This window comes from Nelumbo lutea, chromosome 2 (assembly GCF_056320005.1).
Source record: "Nelumbo lutea isolate HS-2025 chromosome 2, American lotus-T2T, whole genome shotgun sequence".
Lineage (NCBI taxonomy): Eukaryota > Viridiplantae > Streptophyta > Magnoliopsida > Proteales > Nelumbonaceae > Nelumbo > Nelumbo lutea.
In genome coordinates, this window is record NC_142685.1 from 94,600,642 (window position 1) to 94,609,421 (window position 8,780).

Consider the following 8,780-nt stretch of genomic DNA (forward strand, 5'->3'; position numbering starts at 1 on the left):
TACTGAAGAAGGATTTCAGCAACAATCTTCTACAAGCTTAAGACTTTTATCTGCACTCTTCTACAAGGTTCTTTAAGTCCAATGGCATCCATCCTAAGGAGGAGCTTGGTTTCAACTTTTTTTTTTCTTTCTTCGGCCTCTCTTTTCCTCTCTCTCTCTCTCTCTCTCTCTCTCTCTCTCTACTTCCCTCCCTTTTCTATCATTGCCATTGTAACTCATTGCAATGGTGGATCTGAACACACTCCATCCCTGACCACTTCTCAGTTCTCACTCTCTCATTCTCTCATTTCTCTCTCACTCTCTCTTACTGTCTCTCTCTCTCCACCAATATGAGGACCTTGTTCACCTTCTTCAACCTCTCGACACAAGGGTGGTACCCAGTTTTATTGTTCACTGTCTTCCCCATTGTGACACCAAGCAAGGCGGCAGCAGCCTTTTCTCTCTCTGATTTCTTCTCCTCTCTCTCTCACACACACACACATTCCCTCAGTCTTTATTCCTCTCTCCTTTCTTTCTCATCTTCATTTTCTTGATTTGTCAACAAAACACCGGCCCCCTATTTCCTTCCATCCACCTCCCTCTGTTCTTACCCGCCACTACAACCACTTGTAGTGATAGTGTTCTCAATGTTGGGAAAATGGGGTCTCTAAAAATTGGAGAAGCTTTGTGGTGCATCTAAAGACACTGCCTTTAGAACGTTATTTGCCCTCACTCAGTTTCACTGAGTTTGCTGTTGGGTTATAGGAAAATCCGTTCACAGGATACAATAGAGCCTTGGGCGAGAATCTACATCCAGCAAAGTTAAAGAGTCTCCAAAGAAACCTTCTGTGAGACAGTAGCAAATTGAACTGAGAGAGAGAGAGAGAGAAAGTGATTTTTGAAATTGTGTTGCGTGTATCGAATGCTTGATTCACGCTCCTTAAATAAATTTTGAAGAGTCATGGAGCAGAGGAAGGTGTTGGTTCAAAAAAGGCTCCTTGGGCATTGTTTTGGCATCCATGTGTGTTTCTTTCTCCTTGTGAAATCTCTGGTTCGAATGGGCCAGGTTTATGCTTCAAAGAGAGAAATTGAGGGAGATAGGACGCTGAATAGGAATAATTAGGGTTTCAGTCTAGGAATCTACCTTCAATACCCATGCCATTGGCTCTTTCAAGAACCGGCTACCTTCAGTCCCCATGATGCTGGCCAGTGTTCTCTGTTTGCCTGTGTCGTTGCTTGATTGTTCACTATTACCATAGCTGGTTGGAAGTTGCAGCAGTAAGAGTTCCTCTCTCTAACGATGGCGGTGGATATCCTATTGATAGAAGATTTAGTAGAAGAATAAATCTGACATTTCTGTTAGGATTTAATATGTCAGAAACAATGGGAGTGGTTTAAGATAATAATTAAAGAAAAATGGTAGAGTTAGTCAATTAGTTAAGCAGTAGGATAGTTTAAGAAATTTGCACTAATAGAATTGACTAAGGAGGTTTAAAAAATTGTGTAGGGCACAAATAAGATGAACTGGGTTGAGTTGATATTTGTCATTTATGTAGGCATATATGTTGTTTCGGTTTTCTAATTGGATTAAGCCTAATCAAACGGTATTAGAAACTACACTAAACCATAATAAAACAGTTCGATTTGATATGGTCTAAGAAATTCTCAGACAATGTTTTATATTGGTTTGGTCTGAAATCTTTCTAAATCATATTGAACCGGACCATAAACACCTCTATACTAAAATACTACATATAGCATTTAGACCTAGCAAAAAGTTGATCCAACCTACGAACCTGACCTAACCCAACCCGAAAAACAGGGTTAGGGTCTCATATTTAGCTACCCGAATGTGAAAATGACTCAACCCGACCCAACCCGAAAGAAACTGGGTTGGGTTGGGTCATAGGTCAACCCGCTAAACCAATTGTCAAGTCTAATTGGGATTATTTATGCATTGCTAGAAGTTTCCACTCTTTAATCTTTTCTATTTAGTCTTTACTTTTATTGTTTACTCTTTAAATTGTTAAATGATCAAGTTTTTTATTTTATATTAGAATTTTAAGGTTAATTTTTTTAATTTTGACATTTTTCATATAGTTTTTCTTTATTTTTTTAAGTTTCAATTATTTTTTGGGATGACCCGAATTGACCCATGGGTCAACCCTGACCCGAACATTTAAGGTTAGGGTCTAGCATTTGACAACCCAACCCGAAATTCAAGTCAACCTGAAATCAATCCAAAGTACCTTGACCCAAATCAAACCCGACCCACCCAACCCAATTGCCAGGTCTAATAGCATGTAATGATCAAGTGCAGATTGACACCCCATATACATATCTCACAATCTCACAGTGCATTGGGAACATTTCCCCATACTTGTCATGGAGAGATGCTTCCAATACACAGTTGGGATATGGCGCCCATGGTACGCGCTCTGTGGGGTGTCAACCTGAGCTCGCAACGATCTAATTCAGTTTTAGCCTTTTAGGAAAGGGAAAATATGTGTTTAGGGAAATAAATGGTTCAAGTAGTGAAGGCTCGTGAACGCCCAACCTCAGCTCAAAACCTAAAGATATTAGCACAGACTTAAAGCCTTCCTTTTTTAGCCCAACCTAAATTAATCGAAATCGAACAACCAATTAGGTCTAATCTATCACCTTATAGAGCGTCAAGAATTCAAGTCAGAGTTAACCATCATTGACTGTATGGAAAAATTCAAGTCAGACATTTTATATGTTTTACAAAATATTGAATTGATGTCCTTTTGTGTATCAGATTTGTTTATGGTTGTCTTAGTAAAAGTATCTTGTACCCTGATGAGGCTAGCTTAGGACTGGTTTTATCCGAAGAAAAGCTTGGGCCTAAGTTGAGTTGGACCGGAGAAGTGGAGAGAGAGAGAGGAAGGAGGGAGAAATGTTGCAAGATTTTGATTGGACCGGATGGTAGGACCAATGGAACTGAGTGGCAACCATTTTTTTTTGCATTGCCTGAATCTTAAAAATATTGACTTGGTTAAATTTGCTCAAATTACATGTACTAATATATATTATAACCTCTACTATTTATTAATTTAAGCTTTTTTGCACAAAAAATAACTTCAGAGATGGTTTAGAACCATTTTCTATTTTTTTTTTTTTTTTTACTTTTCTCAATTATTGAATGAATCAGGGCCCGTTTTAAAGGAATTTTACATTGATTGAATCGCTTAGGAGAAGCTAATTAAGACAGATATCTTCACCCGAAGGTTGATTTTTCTATTCATGGAAATCTATTTTCAGTTTTCTTATTTTCTAACAAACAGGACATCATGGCTGTCTGGGTGTGTGCAAGCCCTCCCAAAAAACGAGTTTGGCTTCGGCCAGTGCAAGCCCATGCTTCTACTATTTCAACAGTCTCTTGCAATCTTGTGTTGGGAATATATTCCTATGAAATAAAGCACACAAGTACGAAGATATTTTCAATGCAAGACTATAAAGACTGTTCGAACGGGTGTTACAATGACCAAAGCCGAACTGCTCCAAAACAAAACTGGATTCAGTAAAGGTAAAACCCGTTCTAGTGGCCTTTACTGCCTTGCATTAAGAATATCCCCATACTTCATGGGGAGATATTGTCAATGCAAGATCGCAAAAGGCTCTAAAAATGGTGTGGGCACAGGTTTGCCCTGATGGAAGCCTATCTCCTCCCAAACGAGCACTCAAAAGTTTGAAATGCTCAACATCTGGTCAACCGATTGAACCGAAGACCAAGTCATCAGAACGGTTCTGTGTCCGGTCCCAGAAGATCAATGGTAGTGCCAGGGTTCCTGGCAGTACCGTACCCTTGTTTGGAAAAGACAAAGACTAAGCACTAACACCCATGGTTACACCCATGGTTAGCTGTTTAGCTTGGCCTGTCCTTTGTATTTTTGGGGGTACCATATGGTTGTGTTATCATTGCTGAATACAAAATAGATGTATATATAGACAAGGGAATTGGGTCATTCAGACAAGTCCAAAGAATACAATAATCTGCTTGTGGATGGCATGGTGAAGGCCTTAAAAAAATCTAAAGACAAGAACACTTTTATGAATGAGCCATATGGGACTGAGAAATCCCAGCCACATTTCCGGCCCTTATTTCTAGGAATTCTTGAATTAAAATACCTAAACATTCACTTGCGAATGGCTCTCATAGGATTCTAGGCTGTAAAACTGAAATTAGATAACCCATGGCCAAGGACAACCCAAAGAGGCAGAGATCGCTTTTGGTGGCCCCATCTGATGAAACCCATTTGACTTGATTATAGAACCAAACTGCCCATGGATTGATTGCTAGTCTCAAGTGTCTCATAGTCTGCTACTGCTTTAATGGGGCTAGTTGTGCCGGGCTGAGCTTCAACTTAGAGAAGCAAGGCACCGCCCAGGCCCTGCCTGCGCTCTCATGTGCCATGAATGCGGGTTCCATAAATCCAGTCGACTTGGACTGCAGGAATCTGCATTGAATGCTGGTTGCTCTGCAACTGCAAGAGATACGCAGGGGTTTCAGTAATATTATGTTTTGGGTATTGACAAAAAGACAATCTCGATTTGCACCGTCTCAGCAGTGGGTGGTCCCCAGGATTCATTTCCGTTGGATGAATCTCATCCATGTTCTTAATTGGGTTGGGTTAGTGAATCCACAACCTGAAGCTGGTTGGGTCCAGAATTTCCACCCAATAGAACACTGCAAAACAAATTGCTAAAATGGACCTTCTGGTATATGTGTGTGAGAGAGAGAGATGAGGGAGAGAGATTTAAGACTCCAAGAACTGCCATTAACTTCATGAAAATTTAAGACATGGGTATTAAAGGCAATCACACCAAAGATGAGTCTATGTATCAGAAAGGAAAAAGAAATTGTAGAATAGAAGATGAGATCTCAGGAAAGTTCTTCAGCCCTACAAACCAAATTAAGAAAAAGAAAAAAATACAAATCCTTTGTACAGAAAACTGAAGCTCTAGATGAAAAATGACTGATAATCTCAGTCATACCTCCTGCACTTCCAAGCAGAAACTGAAAAAAGGGCTCGATCTTGCCAGCAGATTACTAAGCAGCCATTCTCTTCTTTGATCTTATATCCATCGCAACCATAGCTCTGTAACAATCTCCTTGCCTGCAATTGACCATAGTAGCTAAAAGGCACCCTTCGAAATCCTGCTGAATGGAGCCTCTGAATCCACCTCTCAAGCTTCTCGTGCCTCTCCTTCCTCTCAGCTCCCTCACATGCTATAATGTTCTTAATCTCCTCCCCAAACAGCATCTTCTCCACCTTCATTCGTTCTACTGATGCCCTCGATACTGTAGACTCAAGGCAATCAAAAAGTGATGCATAGAAGTAAAGTGACTCCAAGAGTCTATCCATCAGGGTTGATCCATTATGGTTTGATTCTTGCTCGGCCACAACCATGAGCTTGGGAGATAGGCCCCATAGAGCTGCGAGGAAGCCCTCCATCTTTGCCGAAGCAGGTAAAGATAGTGGGGATGAAGAGGCTGAGTCGGTATTAGGACTGTAGCCATTGACCAAATTTTTCTCAAGCAATTCACCTATAGTGTTCTGGCTCATCTGCAGGACTCTCTGCAAAGGATGAGCTGTGCTTATGCTTTTTGATGCTGGTGCAAGAGCCTCTGATGGTAAGAGGCAATGCAATTGGAGGAGAGAACTGATCGCAAGAGCCTCTCCCGTCTTAACGCGAAGGCTTTCAACATCAAGATTTTCCAGTTTGCTAACTATTGGGTTAAATTGAAATGGAAGGTCCAATTTTTCAGCTTCTTCTGTCAAACGAAGAGCTATTTGTTCCAAAACCTCTTTATGTTCATGAATGCCGGTAATTCTCAAATGGGGTGGACCTTCAGGCCGTGCACTCAAAGATTGAATGAGGGCAATCCACTGTGCAGGTTCAACACAGTGGAGATCAATGATGTGAACCATCTTCTCTCCTTCCATGGATTCTATAATAGCTTGATTGGTGGTCACTATTGCGAGCTTTAAGAAGGGACATAGCTCAAAGAACAGTTTTCGAGCAAGAATTCCTTCAGAGATTGAGGATATCCTTGTAGAATTAAGGGCTTTGTGCAAACCAGGCCATGCCTTGAGAATCCGGTCAGCAAGCGCCTCAGTGAAGTAGGCAGCAATGCGCTGCATGGTGTCACCATCAGGAGAAGCAAGGTGGGAGATCTGCTCGAGAGCAATATTTGCATGCTCAAGGTTACCAGCAGCTACATGATTTGTACAGGACAATAGGAAATGGATCAGACACAAGCCTCTCTCCTCGGATTTAAGCTCCTTGAGCCAGGGATAAGGTGATCCTAAGTTGGGGGGAAGTGACATCAGTGAGAAGAATTGAAGAGGTGATGAAGTCACAGATGATGATCCCTCATCTTGAACCATTCCTGTCATTGAACTGTTCTAACAAGCTTTCTATTCTGAGGAAACGGAGGTGAATTGTTGGAAACAGGTAGTCAGCAAAGAATGCGGAAGAAAGTTAATTGGGTATGGACTTCTTCATACACCCGAAATGAATTTGTAGACACTTCCAATAAAAAAATGGATGGATGATTCTCCAAACGTGAGACTGAGTAGATTTGATTCTCTAAATGGAAAAGCAGGCAACTTCAGAAAACTACCATTGCAAACATTGAGATTAATGAAAACATGTTCTCAGGCTTTCAATGAAATGTGCAAAAAAGGTAGTTGCAGTTAAGAACAGTAACAGTTGAAGGAACTACCAATTATCCAGGTTTGTGAAAGGATTCCAAGAGCATCCAGGTTTGTGAAAGAATTCCAAGAGCAGGAACATATACCTCTAATTAGACAAAAAAATATCAGAAATCAGAAGTCACGACACTGACTCAAATGGGTATCTTATCGTTGGAGAATTCGAACGAAACTCAAAAAGAAATTAAACAAAAGACAGCTGAGAGAGCAAAGAACACTACCAGAAATGGCTCAGTAATTCCTCTTAACTCAAGCAGCAGAACTGACCAACAACGTCCAGAACTGCAAACCCCAACTGGGTTTTTCAAATTCATCAAAAACCCAGAAAAGGCCACATTAAGAAAACTCCGGTTGCTTCCTCAGATCTCTAGGTATTCAATCAGAACGGTTACAACACAGGTTAGGGCTTCTTGTCCTTCTAGGGCCTGTTGCAGGAGTCAGGCAGGCAGGAGTCATTGAATTGAGGCTCTGTTTCGAAGGACTTTTGTTCATGGTTGCGTTGGCGAAAATGCGAGTGTGTTGCGTTTTTGTCGTTTTCAATTTGGTGTCGTTTGGGATTCTGAGGAATTTGGAATTTGTGAGAGAGCGCGCCCTCTCCCACAACTCTGTAAAACACACACACTCTCTCTCTGTTTTGTCTTCACATTACGTGGATGAAGAATAAAGGCTGGCCAAAACTTGTTATTATTCCTTGTCGATACTACCATCGAAACGTGCCTCAACAAAACAAAACAACACCCCTTACTTTGTTGCTTTGTGCCTCTGTGGGGATTGCAAGAAAGCCTTCTCAAATGCCTCCAAAACCATCATTTGTTTTCTCTGACGCAGAGAGCATCCAATTGTTATCATCCTCTGATATCAGGACAAAGAAACAATGAACTTGGAGAAAAAGCCAAAGGTAGAAAGCACATTTAACTTTCTTACAACCAAATCTGACTGAACCCTACGTGCTAATCCATAGAAAAACCCTAGCTTCATTCCATAATATACACTGTTCTATATTATGAATCTTAATTATGCCATGCCATCGTACCCACTGCACACAGAAACCTCATAGAGGCTGAATCCCCTTTTTCCCTCCGGGTCAACATGTCAGCGGTCCAACCATGAATGTGTCATCATTATAAATATTTAAAAATATGGCAACCCCATTAATTGGATGAAACCGGTCAGTAATTGAACCATATGGAATTTTGGTCTCCAAGTCAATGGCTCTTGTTTTTTAAAAATTATAATGGGTTACGTGGTTTTCAAAATCAGACCGGATCAATTGATTGGATCGATTAACTCTGGCAATTGGTTCCATTTCACCTTAAAACTTTTTGTGGGCGAAAACAGTTGATTTGGTCAGTGATCTGATGACTTGGGCTGTCGAACCCTCAACCTGTCGATCAGGACGACTCAACATGATCAAGCCACATCATCCCAGGATGCATGGCGATCTGCTTGGTCACTGCTGCCATTTGTAACACATACGTGTAGAGATTAGTGATTGATTTGACTAATGATCAACCAAGTCATCCATCAGTCTTAGCTAATTAGATGGCCGTGATTATACAAGCACACTGAATCTGATTTGGTAATTAATCTCTCCTAAGTGAGATCCCACAAAAGAAAAAACTGCCAACAAAAATGTCATGTAGTGGTAGGTACATTATAAGATTACCATGTATGCTACATGGGCATGCATGATGTCCCACATGGATTTAATGGTACCAATCTACTCCCTCAAGTTGCACCGTACTGATACTTGAACCCGTATATGAGACTTTTGTACATAGGGGTGTTCACATTAAATGTCAAACCAATTAAACTGTCCCAACCCAATCTGATTTGGTAAAATAAATCAATAATTCGGTTTCAAAACTAAATTGAACTGAACGGAACCATCTTATATGTTTAAGTAATTATTAATTAGTCGCTACTCAATATGTTAAATGTTGACATTTTATTTGTGTTTTGTTTGAACTTCGAAAAAAATGGTTATTTATGACAAAATTGAAAACGTAAAGCCAATACAAATACAATACAATGGTCCAATATTTAATTCAATTTTGTATA

At 40.4% G+C, this 8,780-nt stretch overlaps 1 pseudogene across 3 annotated transcripts; it reads right to left on the bottom strand.

The window, feature by feature from the left end:
* Nucleotides 1–4,756: 4,756 nt before the first annotated feature.
* On the bottom strand, nucleotides 4,757–7,368 carry LOC148872136 (scarecrow-like protein 3 pseudogene; annotated as a pseudogene). Of its 3 annotated transcripts, none has more exons than XR_016106583.1 (3): nucleotides 6,941–7,335; nucleotides 6,731–6,807; nucleotides 4,757–6,594 (listed from the first exon to the last, which is right to left on the bottom strand). The product of XR_016106583.1 is annotated as a scarecrow-like protein 3 pseudogene, transcript variant X3 (transcript). The 3 variants fall into 3 exon arrangements; XR_016106582.1 differs by having other exon boundaries at nucleotides 4,757–6,624; XR_016106581.1 differs by having other exon boundaries at nucleotides 4,757–7,368.
* Nucleotides 7,369–8,780: the final 1,412 nt, after the last annotated feature.